The sequence below is a fragment of the Triticum dicoccoides genome, chromosome 3B (genome assembly GCF_002162155.2).
Source record: "Triticum dicoccoides isolate Atlit2015 ecotype Zavitan chromosome 3B, WEW_v2.0, whole genome shotgun sequence".
NCBI classification, from domain to species: Eukaryota; Viridiplantae; Streptophyta; class Magnoliopsida; order Poales; family Poaceae; genus Triticum; species Triticum dicoccoides.
In genome coordinates this window covers 408,158,966-408,171,906 of record NC_041385.1, presented here as the reverse complement: position 1 = coordinate 408,171,906, position 12,941 = coordinate 408,158,966, and positions in this window count along the sequence as shown.

Here is a 12,941-nt window from a genome sequence, read left to right as displayed (position 1 = left end):
GTGAAATGATGGTTGCTTCGTCCCTCCAACTTCTTTTTTAGCATTATTACTTTGTCGCTCCAACTTAACTGCGGGAAAGGTGCAACTTTGTGATTTGACGCGTCATTGCTCATTACTACGTCGGCGCCACGACTGGGGTGCTTCACCCCTGCTGCTCTGCAATGTTATTTCGGTATGGCACATGAACCCGGTTGCTTGATGTCCCACATGTCGGCGAAAGGGACTAGAACATTTATGAAAGTGAGCGCTCCACTCTTACGACAGAGGAGTACATGACACGGCAGCCCAGTGAACTGTTACTTGTACTGTAGTACTACTACTATAGTTCTGCTGTTTTGCACGATCCATCGATATAACCCGATTAAACAGGCAAGGGCGGGATTTTCCCCGCGTGGTAGATGATACTATACATTTCAAAGGCAATTTTAATGTATGCACACTGAATAATTAAGTAACAATATGAGATCTAGTAAAACTAAAAACACATATGAGTTATTGTGTTAGAGTGTAGTAGTAGTGATGTATTGCATAGTTGTTAGATGTAACATGAGAGAACATGTAGAGATGTACTTTTGGAGGGCCTACAGATAGAAATTGGGCATAAGGTGGATTCAAATATTTGTATTCGTCTTCATAGCATTTGTAACTCATATCTATAGTTTGTACATTAGACGTGAATGCTTGTTCGCTCTTACGAAACCATACAACAATAATGGGGTGGCGTGCGCCAATTTAGGCACTGGCACATTGGCCTACTCGGCTCCACAGAGAGAGCGAGAGAAGAGATAAATACACGGGTGGTCAGTGTATTTCAAGCGAAAAGCGTAATACGGTCACCGAACTTCAGAATATGCTCATTACGGTCACTATATATGTTTTGCGGTGATTATACGGTCACTTGCTCACTGTTCAGCATCGGATTGCACTCTGTTGACCGGCCAAATAGTCTGCATGGCACTATGTTGACTAATTAAATTGATCATGTTCCTTGTGGGTCCCACCTATCAGTTCGCATAAGAAAAAGGTCAGGTAAACACAAATTTACGCAGGCGCGTCAAGACTCCAACCTGTGCGCGGGAACCACCTGGTTGTGTATGTGTCTGTCAGGGCCTGATGTGTGCGCATGCACGTGTAGGTTGAGCACTTGAGCGTGAGAGTGTGTGTTGGTCGTGTGGTGTGCGCATGCATGCGTGCGTGCGTGGCTGTGTGTGTATGTGTGAGTGTTGCGTGCGTGCGTGACTGCGTGTGTTCGTGTGAGTGTTGCATGCATGAAGTTCGTGTGCATGCGTGTGCGCGTGTATAATCACCACACTAGCTCATGTGTGTTAAAACAGACGGCTCAACATACCAATACAATTCCACCTTGTCCGTTGTGCCCACGGTCATGACTTCGAACCACCGTCCACTATTTTTCTATCATTTGTTTTCATTCTTATACACGCCGACAGGTGGGCCCAATGGTAGCGAGATAATGTGATGCAATACTAGAGGTGCCACATGGAGCGTTTAACTGGTCAACTAGTTGTGTCTTTAGCAAATAAAGAGTTGTACGGTGAGCATGTAACTGTATAATAACCACAAAACGTAAATGGTGACCGTAATGAGTGGATTCTGAAGTCCAATGTACGTATCGTGCTTTCGCTTCAAATACAATGATCGTCACTGTATATATTGCGAGTGAAAGATGGAACATGCGTGAATGTGTTGGGGGCGTACTTTTAGAGGACCTAGAGATAGTTGGTGTGCGTACGTGAAAGGGGTGTAGAGGGGGTGTATGCGATGGAGAGAGAGATACTCTTCGTTTCTCTTATTATGACTTACTTTATATATAGTATAAAAATATAAAAATTCACAGTGCGGAATAAACATCATTGTGGGCACCATGCAATGCAAATTAATGTTCATACTCCATATAACTTTGTAATGTTATATATATGTAGAAATTCTAAAATAATTTTTTGGCCACACTTTGTGTGGTTTTATTCAAAAGGAATGTTGTATGCGAAATAAATGTGAAGAGAGGGCTTTTTAGATCAATGGGGTATGTGATGTAACATGTGTGAATGTGTTGTTGATGTATTTGGCAGGGCCTAGAGAGGTATGTGTGTGTATTACATATTACATATTTGAGAGAAGCATGGATAGAGGGGCCGATGGGGGGGGGACGTGGGAGAGATAGCACGAGAAATGAGAGAGGTCTAGAAAGAGAGACGAATATGATGTCACGGCGAGAGATGCCCTTGAGTGTGTATATGCAAGGGGGAGGGGATAGAGGCACGAGGAGAATTTTTTTTGTGTGGTGTCTGTGTTGGTATGTGTGGGTGTGAGAAGATAACGAGACCTGGGCAGACGGTGTGTCACCGCGTGAGGTCCGGTGGGCCGAGGTGAGACCCTTGGTTCGGTTCCGTCCTGCGCCACATTGGTCGACCCGTGACGCATTTAGGGAGACCCATGGAGGACTAGTCGTACAAGACAAAGATAACATAGTTATGAAGGACTATGTGTCCACTGACAAAGCCAGCTAGGATTTGTAACCCTAGGTCCTCGGACTAAGGTAACCCCTTATCTCTGATATTACTATTCATCCAACCTAACTTTAAGGGGCACCTACAGAATGCTCTGCTAGAATCATACTCGTAAATTAGGAAGAGGGGTGGAGACAATGCGTGAGAGACAGGCCTAAAGATAATGTGCGTGCGGGAGACACGTAGGCATGTCTTTGTATATAAAAAGGGTCGATGGGGATTGTGCGTGTGTATGCTTGTGAGAGGAAGAGTGCTTGTGATAAAGGTTAGTGAAAACAGTCATAAATGGTTATGAGAGGGAGGGAGGGTTATATCGGGAGCATGTCTGCGAGAAAGACACCTCGGGAGAGAGTGTGTGAGCATGTGTGATAAACCACCTGAAAGTGCGTTACATCGACTAGAGGGGGGTGAATAGGTGATTTTTATGAATTCTTCATTGAGGAATTTCAGGGTGAGGAAATTCCTAAGCGAATAACTACTTGCAGCGGAATAAGTACTCAGGTATAAGCATAACAGAGCAATATCATAGCCATCATGATGAAATGAAAGACAAACACAAAGTACAGAAAGCGTAAACACAGGATAAGCAGGATGAAGACAAACAGACTGAAGAAATAGGATTGAGGAATTAGACAAAGTTTTCAGTCAATGTCTTCAAATAGTAATGATCAGGTACATCAACACATAACTGAGGAAATGAAAGGGTTGAGGAAATAGAACCAGTAGGCTTGGTGAAGACAATGATTTGGTAGACCAGTTCCAACTGCTGTGACAGTTGTACGTCTGGTTAGAGCGGCTGAGTGTTTAAACTTCAGGACACACAGTCCCGGATGCACAGTCCTCACTGTATTCTCCTTGAGCTAAGATCACACAGACCTCGCCCAACAGTAGTGGTAAGTCTTCACAGGTGACTTCCAAATCTTCACAGACTTGGTCACTCGGTAATCCACAATTCCTCTTGGATGCTCAGACCATGACGCCTAACCGCCTGGAGGATACACAATCCTCAAAGGTAACAAGCATCGATTCCACATAGGAACAATCTCTTCAGTGATGCTCAATCACTTTGGGGTTTGTAGGTTTGGGTTTTCCTCACTTGATGATTTTCGCTCAAAGTCCTCAGAGGATGGGATGCTCTCAAATGACAAGTGTCAGTTTCTCTCGGAGTAGCCAACCAGCTAGTGGTTGTAGGGGGTGGCTATTTATAGCCTAGGGAGCAGCCCGACATGATAAGACATAAATTCCCTTGGCTGATATAACCGTTAGGTGGTAGGATATTTTGGAACAGCTGGCACGCGGCATAGCAACAGTCGGATTTGAGGTTTGAATTCCTCAGGGCTATCATGTTCCTCACTGTGTAGGCAATTCGCACTAGCGAATTCCTAACTCCTCAGCCAGAAAAAATTCCTCAGAGACCAGAAGATCTTGGTCTCTATAACAGAAGAAATTGACTGAACTGATATGAGATTTCCAATGGCTTCACTCGAAGGATTGGGTAGGTGTAGGATTTTGAGATGAGCATCACTTGGAAATCAGTTTCCTTAGTATTACCTCGACCTCCTTTAACAGTACGGTGTTTCCTATGACTCAAGAAAGAGAAAATGAAACTACGAAAACAAAAGTCTTCATGCTTCAGATTCCTCGCATGAATATCCAAGTCTTCAAGGTCACACCAATTTCTTCACTTTCAAAGTCTTCAGGAGAACCGAAGTCTTCAGTCGAAGACATTCATTTTTAGGGGTCCACTTTCACTGTAAACATCAAACTCCTCATTGAGTTATAGAGCCTGTGTACACTCACAAACATATTAGTCCCTTAACATATAAGTCTTCAATACATCAAAATCACTAAGGGGCACTAGATGCACTTACAATCTCCCCCTTTTTGGTGGTTGATGACAATATAGGTTAAGTTTTCAACAGGGATAAACATATGAATTGAAAGTACTAAATATTGAGGAATTTGATTGCAAGATATATAAGAACTCCCCCTGAAGATGTGCATAGTGAGGAATTTGCCTTTGAAGCAATGCACATTTGAAGAGTAGAATCATGGAGAACTCCCCCTATATCTTGTAATTCATACACACATTTAACATATGGAATGAAGAATTTGAAATGCACGATGAAATATGGTGACCGATGTAATTCAGCATGCGTGCATAGCATATGTGAGGAAATAGCATGCAGAAAAACAAGGCAAAAGTATCAGGTCACCATCGGACTTAAGTTTACAACTCAATCAATAAACACTTCAGAAGAGCGAGAGTTGGAACTTAACAAAAACTCCCATATATATAGACCCGCTTGAAGACTAACTCAAATTTCTCCCCCTTTGTCATCAAATGACCAAAAGGGACAAAAAGTGAGGACTAACACCCCTGAAGAATACACCACGAGGTTGATGAAGGAGCGTTAGCGTTGTTGGGGTCGGTTGTTGTAGTAGGGCCTGCCGCAGTGTCGTCCAGATCTTCATTTTCATCAGTATCTCGGTATGAGGAATATGAGCTGGGCACCAAAGGAGGAACTTCAACTTTCTTGAATTTCTTCGGAGGGGGCTTAGACCAGCCGAAGTCCTGCTTGAAGCCCATCTGCTTGAGATCTTCATCGCCGTAGAGATGAGACAGAATAGCCCAGGTGCGATCAAAAACTTCATTGAGGTAGTAGTGGTTCTTCTTCACTGAATTATATGTGGCAGCCATGTTGTGAAGAATTGAACCAAACTGACGCTTTACCCATTTATGATTGCGATCCACCTTTTGATGAAGACTAAGGAGAAGCTCACGATCAGTCATCACCCTTGGAGCTGTTGCCTGAGGACTTTGCTTAGATGCACTGGCGGCAGAATCATGAGTAGCAGAGTCATCATTGGTGGAGTATGAAGCAGCTTTGTGGAACTGTCCATCCAATGGATGATTGCCCTCATCAATAATTGCAGTGGCCTTGCCCTTCTCATCAGCTGAGGAAAATGTCCACTTGAGGACTTCAATTGGGGGCAAGTAGCTGCCATGGTTGAGTGTATCAGCTTTATAGTTGAGTGAAGACCTTGATCTGATGAATCTCATAATCAAAGGAACGTAAGGCTTCAACTCAAAAGGGAACATTGCAACGTTTGCCAAAGTCCTCATGAAGAAATCATGGTAGTTCATTGGAATACCGTGCATGATATTGAATAGTAGATTCTTCATGATGCCAATTACTTCTTCATCATTAGAGTCATGGCCTTTGATAGGACTTAGAGTCTTTGTCAGAATGCGGTAGACAGTCCTAGGAACATATTGCAATTCCTTCACAAGGAACTTTGTCCTTGAGGCTTGACCAGGCTTCAATGGCTTCATCAACACTTGCATGAAATGATCAGGCAATTCAGTTTCATTGTAGATGAGACGTGCACCTTCTGGGGGAGGACTGACAGGCACGGCACGAAGCAATTCAGTGGCCGATGCCTTATAGTGAGTATTTTTTGTCATCCAGTCCAACACCCATGAGTTCACATCTTTAGCATTGCCAGTGATGTGCAGCGTCGCATAGAATTGAAGAATGAGTTCTTCATTCCAATCACAGATGTCAATGCAGAAGTTTAGCAGTCCAACAACATGAATAGCAGCGAGGACTGGCGTGAAGCAAGGCAGTGATTCCATATCCAAGTGAGGAATATGCTCATGGTCGAAGACTTTGTGTTTGTTGAAAAGCACTGAAGAATAGAGATTTGCTTTGCTGGCAGTCTAGAAGCGCTTCCTCCTTGAGGGAGTCCTGTATTAGGGGGTATCCGGACAGCCGGACTCTATACTACGTCCGGACTATTGGAGCGTGAAGATACAAGACTCAAGACTCCGTCCCGTGTCCGGATGGGACACTCCTTTGCGTGGAAGACAAGCTTGGCGATCCGGATATTGTATTTCCTTCCTTGTAACCGACTCCGTGTAAACCCTAGCCCTCTCCGGTGTCTATATAAACCGGAGAGGTTGGTCCTTAGAAGGCCGATCACAATTACAGTCATAATCATCATAGGCTAGCTTCTAGGGTTTAGCCTCTACGATCTCGTGGTAGATCTACTCTTGTACTACTCATATCATCAATATCAATCAAGCAGGAAGTAGGGTTTTACCTCCATCGAGAGGGCCCGAACCTGGGTAAACATTATGTCCCTTGCTTCTTGTTACCATCAGCCTAAGACGCACAGATCGGGACCCCCTACCCGAGATCCGCCGATTTTGACACCGACATTGGTGCTTTCATTGAGAGTTCCTCTGTGTCGCCGCTGCAAGGCTTGATGGCGCCTTCAATCATCAACAACGCGGTCCGGCGTGAGACTTTTCTCCCCGGACAAATCTTCGTGTTCGGCGGCTTCGCGCTGCGGGCCAATTCACTTGGCCAACTGGAGCATATCGACAGCTATGCCCCTGGCCACCAGGTCTGGTTCGGAAACCTGAACTACATGGCCGATATTCGGGGAGACTTGATCTTCAACGGAATCGGGCCCGTGCCAGGAGCGCCGGACAGTCACGATGAGCACGGCTTAGACCTGCTGTCGGACAGTGCTCGGGATATCACCCCTGCAGTAGCCCCGGACCTAAATCCGGAGCAGACTGCATGGCCCGAGGACGGGTGGATGGACCCCGCCCCGCAGGCCGCACACTCATCGACGGTAGAGCCGAACACGGGCCTCACCTCTAAGGAAGCATGTGACTCCGGACGCCCGGACTCATATCCGGTTGTAGGTTCCAGACCGCGCGCTCCCGAGCCCGCCGAGCCCGGTTGGGCTCCGGTAATGGAGTTCACCGCCGCGGATATCTTCCAGCACTCGCCCCTTGGCGATGTGCTGAACTCGGTAAAATCTCTCTCTTTGTTAGGAGACTCATGGCTGAACTATGTCCGGCTCGAGAGGGAAGTAGGCGACGAAGGAATTCGTTTCCCACCCACCACCCATTTCATAGCCACGGTCGATGATTTGACCAACGTGCTAGACTTCGACTCCGAAGACATCGACGGTACGGATGACGATGCAGGAGAAGAACAAGAACCACCGCTCACGGGGCGGTGGACAACCACCTCCTCATATGATATATATATGGCGGACACTCCGAAGGAAACCAATGGCGATGAGGCAATGGAGGATAACCCCTCAGGGAAGCAAGCAAAGCATGGGTGTCGTCAACGCCGGTCCAAGCCCCGCCACAACAATACCGGCGCAAGAGACGAAAACAATTCGGATGGTGCCAAAGATGAATACAACCCTGATCAGCCTGCCTTCAAGTAGGCCGGACTAGCCACGGTGGGATACTTGGAGAGGAACAACTATACACCCTCCTCCGAAGATGAGGTAAGCCTCGGCGATGCCGAATGCGGCATGCCTGAGGATCCAGTAGAGCAAGTTCGCTTCAAGCAACGGCTCATGACCACGGCAAGGAGCCTGCAAAGGAAGAAACAACAGCTTAAAGCTGACCAAGATTTGCTCATGGACAAGTGGACCAAGGTCATGGCCACCGAAAAATATGAACTTGACCGCCCTGACAAAGGGCACACACGGTATAATTTGCTACCTCAACCTAAGCAGGAGAACCCAAGGCACATACCCCGACGTCAACACACCACAACGGTCCAAGACAATACGAATGATATACGAAGAGGCATCCTCAAGCCTCGGCGCAATTATCATAAACGTCAAGTCAGGGAAGTTGGTGCCAAATCCTGCAACTCCCAGTCCTGTCAGCGGACAAAGAACAACTCAAGCCTATCCGACCCGAGCAGCATACTCGATCAACCATGTGAAATTCATGGTACTCCTAGAAGGACGACCAAGCATACCAATAGAGAATGCCGGATCCTCAAAACAAAGCGACCGGTCGTGTGCCGGAAACAATGAGGGGAGGAGTCCAATAACGATGAAGTCAAAAGATCCCCCGGAGCATAAAAGTTCGACCGATCTCCCCCAATCACATCGACCGTCCGGACAACATCAACCACAACAATTTAATTGCACTACCTCTAGACCCAGTAGTATGGGGGATCCATCTCACATAAAGCCCCCGCGGGTATAAAACCACAAATAGCATCTTCTAAAAGGTGCAAGTGCAAAGGCCAAGTTTTATTGGCCCACCACTCTAACGGTTGTCTTCGGACCACCAAACAAATACCACACCGAAGAATAAGTCTTCGGCATTACCCCTTCATGTAGTAATTACCACATACTACCGGGACGAGCCATGTTGGCTAGATTCAACAAGGCAGAACATCGGGCCAGTCCCGCGTGACATAGTCACAGTTATGGGCAAGGTCGAGCCCCACCCTTAGAGTGGAAATCATGCCGCCGCGGCAATAGCGAGTCGTGCCTGTTTATCAAATTTTGATTTGGCAGCCAAACACCCGGACACCAATTGAGGAATCCACATTACTTTACGGCATGGTTCAGCCAGGCTCCACTCAGGCATCCGCGGTCCAAACACAACGGTATATGTAGCTGGCTTTAAGTATTTGTCTTTACAAACTAACTTTGGTGCAAAACAGGACTAGCGACATGGAATCATCTCGGACGCACAAGGCAGTCAGTCCGGATACACCTCAGATCCACCCACAGCCTCCTCCAGTCCGGGTATGATAGGTTCCGCCAAAAATACTCCTTTTCATAAGCATACATCGAACTCATATGCATAAACATGTCATTTTACTACAATACGTAGACTTAAATAACACTTACCGGCCGTCGTTTCTCATCGACGCCTCTTTGTCAAAAACGACACCCACGCCTTGTGTTATGCCCGATTATGCCAGGGGCTCCACAGCTTGACAATAAAGTCCGACCACCTTTTCGGTCACCCGGCACCCCGAACTTATAGCACTATATGCATCAGCTTCGAATCATGTCTTGGGTCATTGGTTGGGTTCGCCCGGCTCCCATGTTTTGGTACCTTATGTTCCGCCCCATCGGCTAAGGTTGCGCTGGGAGAACTACTGCGATTGTGTCCCGGTTCTGTCGGACGAGCACCTCAGTAGAGAAAGCCAAACACTGACTGTCATGATACAGCGAGAGCTGGTCAGCTGTTCGAGAGGTTGTAAAACCCTTAAAGATTTATTTTGCATAACGCCATTATAAATGCAGAGTGTGACGGATCGGTCTTCCAATCAGGCGCCAATAGAGCCCCTAGTTCGGCCTTCCGAACACTAGGGGCTGCGCTGACCATACTTGAATTCCTATGGCTAAGTGAGAGTGGTAAAGCCCTATAGTCCGATTGCCTGGTTCATGGTGAGGAACACCTCCTTAAAAGGACCCAACCATGGGATAAAGAGTGTTCAGGTATATCCCGAACACCCCCGTATTTTTTTCGTGGGGGCAGAAGCCGACGACTGGCCAACTCTCAGGATTTACATACACTAAACAGCCGCATAGGAAGAAAAAATGTTCAAACAAAACAACCAATAAATAATAAAAGTGCCGTTATCCCATATTACAAAGTACAACACGAATGCCCTCAGGGAAATATAATGTCTTTGGTACACTTATCCGCCACAAGGCGGGCTCCCTTCAGTATACCTTCATAGTACAGCTCGGGCTTGCGGTGCTCCTTACCCTCTGGCGTCCCCTCAGTCATCATCTTCTCCGCATCAAGCTTCCCCCAATGCAACTTTGCATGGGCAAACACCATGCGCGCACCCTCTATACAGACCGATCGCTTAATAACATCAAGCCGAGGGCAGGCGCCAACAATCCGCTTCATGAGTCTGAAGTAACTGCTCGGAATTGGATCCATGGGCCACAGCCGGACAACCAAGTCCTTCATGGCTAGTTCGGCCGCTTGGTGTAGTTCGACCAGCTGCTTCAGCTGATCGATAAAGGGCACCGGATAGTTCGGCGCCAAATACCGCGACCATAAATCCCTCTCCACAGACTTCTTCTCCTCGGTCCAGTAGAATTGGGCGGCATCTGATATGCTGCAAGGCAGATCTGCAAACGCCCCTGGAAAAACAAGAATTCAGCTTGTCGCTTAGAGTTCTTCCCATTATCCTGTAAAAATGGCCATGAATACAAAAGGCCTTACCAGCCGCAACCTTCCGGGCCTCCTGAATGTCCCGCACAGCACCTCGGGCTTCTTCCCGAGCATCCTCCGCGGTTTGGAGAGCTTGGGCGAGTTCGGATTCTTTCCCTACTAGACTCTGCTCCAAGCCCTCACTTTTATTCACAGCCTCCTGGAGCTCTCGCTCAGCTGCGGTGACCCTGGCCTCTTGTTTCTCACGAAGCGCCTGTTCGGCGGAAGCCTTCTCGTTGGCATCAGCCACAGCCTTCTTCAGTGCCTCACATTCGGCACTCGCTCCGAGAGCATACAATACAAATACTTTTCATCAGGCACAATTACTCATTCGTGCCAAATTCAAGACAATGTTTCAACATACCTTGCCTGTCCTCCAATTGCTTCTTCACACGGCCAAGTTCCTCTTCGGCCCGTTCCAGGTTCTGCTTCAGTCCGGACACTTCCGCATTATGAGCGGCCGTCTTCTCTGCAGACGCCTGGTTTCACACAAAGGGATATACGTCATTAACAAAGGCTCCTACAAAAGTAGAGGATTTGATCCCCTGTTCGGCTCTTTCTCTCTTTCGTCGGACAGTGTATCAGGGGCTACTACTCATATTATGACAATTCCTCAAAGGTTTGTTAGAAAACATACCTCAAAGGCCTTTATAAGGCCAAGGCAGGACTCATTCCGCCCGCTCTCGGCGAACTGAATCTTTTCAATCACTGCACCCATGAGGGTCCGATGTTCATCGACGATAGACGCGCTCCTTAATGCTGTCGATAGACTGCTAGGCAGCTCTGCTTTGATAGAGGTTGCCGGCGGAGTAGGCAAGCCTCCCACCGTCGAAGGTGGCTGCTCGCCCGATCCTGGAGCCTTAGAGGTCTCCAGGACCGTGTCCGGCTATGGTCCGAACCTGAGATCGCCCCCTCCGTCGACAGGCCTGGGGGCCACCGCTCCCTTGTGTCCGGCCCTAGAGACATGCCCCCCTGGTCCGGGTCCCATTGAGATGACACCTCAGTGTCGCGCCTGGACTTTGGGGGGCCTCTGGAGGCGTCTCGCTCGCCAAAGCATCTGAGCTCAGCAAATCCTCTGACGAGGGCTATCCGGTGCGAGACCTCGCCGGGCTGTATGAAATATGGCGACCGTTAAAATTACTGTACCCAAAAGACCCTAGATGCATATGCATGTCCGGATTTTGTATACTTACGACTTTTCCAGGGGCTGGGCCCTGGGATCCCACTCCGGGCTGTTATCGGCAGCCGTGGTGGATGCCTCTGGGTGGGAACCTCTCCCCCTCCATGGTGATTCAGCCTCCAGGGATGAAGAGGCCGTCCTTTTCTTCCCACCTCCAGAGGGAGGCTCGTCTTCCTCTTCCCCCTCTTCGTCTTCGGAAGAGGGATGGTCGCTGGAGTCTTCGGATTTTGCGTCCAAAGCATCGCGACGACGGAGGCCACTCCGGGTCTTTTTGACGTTCTTAGAGGCCTCTTTCTTTGGCGCCTCGTAAGGCGCTGGGACCAGCATCTTCGTCATAAGAGGTCCGGCCGGTTCCTCCGGCAGCGGGGCCGGACAATGTATCCGCTCCACCTTTTTTATCCATCCCTGAGGTCATGATAAAGCATGATAAAAATGCCTCCCTCAGGACATGCCAACTTGTAACGCCCCGGATCCGATGCGCCAGGTGTCTGCCAGTTATTCGCCGCCGTTGCCATGTCATTTGCTTGCGTGTTGCATTTTTCCATGTCATCATCTGCATTTCATATCGTGTCATCATGTGCATTTCATTTTGCATACGTGTTCGTTTCATGCATCCGAGCATTTTCCCCGTTGTCCATTTTGCAATCCGGCACTCCTATGCCCTCCGGCGTTCCCCTTTCGTCTCTTGTTGTGAGCGGGCGTTAAACTTTCTCGGAATGGCCCGAGGTTTGCCAAGCGGCCTTGGTATAGCACCGGTAGACCGCCTGTCAAGTTTCGTGTCATTTGGAGTCCGTTTGGTACTCCAACGGTTAACCGGGTAACCGTAAAGCCCCTCTCTCTTTGCAGCCCAACACCCCTTCCAAAGTTGCCCAAAACCAATCTAACTCCCCTCCATGCTATCGGTCGTTCGATCACGATCGCGTGGCCAAAAACCACTCCTCATTTGGACTCTCCTAGCTCCCTCTACCTATATATATATGCCCCTCCCTCGAAATTCGCGGATCAAATCGCCCCTAACCCTAGCTTCGTCCTCATCCCGCAGCCGGACACGTCCGGACCCCGCCAGACATGTGCAGCCTCCACCTCACCCCAGCCAATCCCAGTGCGCCACGTCACCCCGCTGCCACTCTCCTCCAACCGTCGGCCGCCACCTCACCCTCTCTCTCCTCCCTCCACCGCGCGGCCCGCGGGACCCGGATCAGGCCCGCGCGAG